Source organism: Chrysochloris asiatica, unplaced genomic scaffold (assembly GCF_000296735.1).
Source record: "Chrysochloris asiatica unplaced genomic scaffold, ChrAsi1.0 scaffold00028, whole genome shotgun sequence".
NCBI lineage: Eukaryota > Metazoa > Chordata > Mammalia > Afrosoricida > Chrysochloridae > Chrysochloris > Chrysochloris asiatica.
This window is the reverse complement of record NW_006408546.1, coordinates 13,905,099-13,905,513: the sequence shown is the minus strand read 5'-3', so window position 1 is coordinate 13,905,513 and position 415 is coordinate 13,905,099. Positions and strand designations below refer to the sequence as shown.

At 40.0% G+C, this 415-nt stretch overlaps 1 non-coding gene across 1 annotated transcript; it reads right to left on the bottom strand.

The window, feature by feature from the left end:
- Nucleotides 1–252: 252 nt before the first annotated feature.
- TRNAT-UGU lies at nt 253–326 on the bottom strand. Its single transcript has one exon. It is a non-coding gene; the product is annotated as a tRNA-Thr (tRNA).
- Between the last annotated feature and the right edge of the window lie 89 nt (nt 327–415).

The window sequence follows — 415 nt, the reverse complement described above, 5'->3', positions numbered from 1 at the left end:
GTTTAGGCCTCATCTGGATAATACAGGATAATCTCATCTCAAAATTCTTAACTGGATCCTCTGCAAAGATCCTTTTTCCAAATAAGATAACAGTCACAGGTTCTAGGAGATAGACATATCATTTGAGCCTGCCATCCAACCTTCCTCAACCATCTTAGGCTATCTCATGATTATCTCATACAGTCCAAGTCCACAATCCTTTAAGACAGAGTTTATATAAGCTCTATATCATGATATGACTAAACATGACTGAGGCCCCACTGGGATTCGAACCCAGGATCTCCTGTTTACAAGACAGGCGCTTTAACCAACTAAGCCATGGACACATTCTTATCAATGGAGAAAAGATTGAAGTTGTCAAGGACTTCATTCTTCTTGGATCAACTATCAACACTTGCGGAAGTAGCAGTCAAGA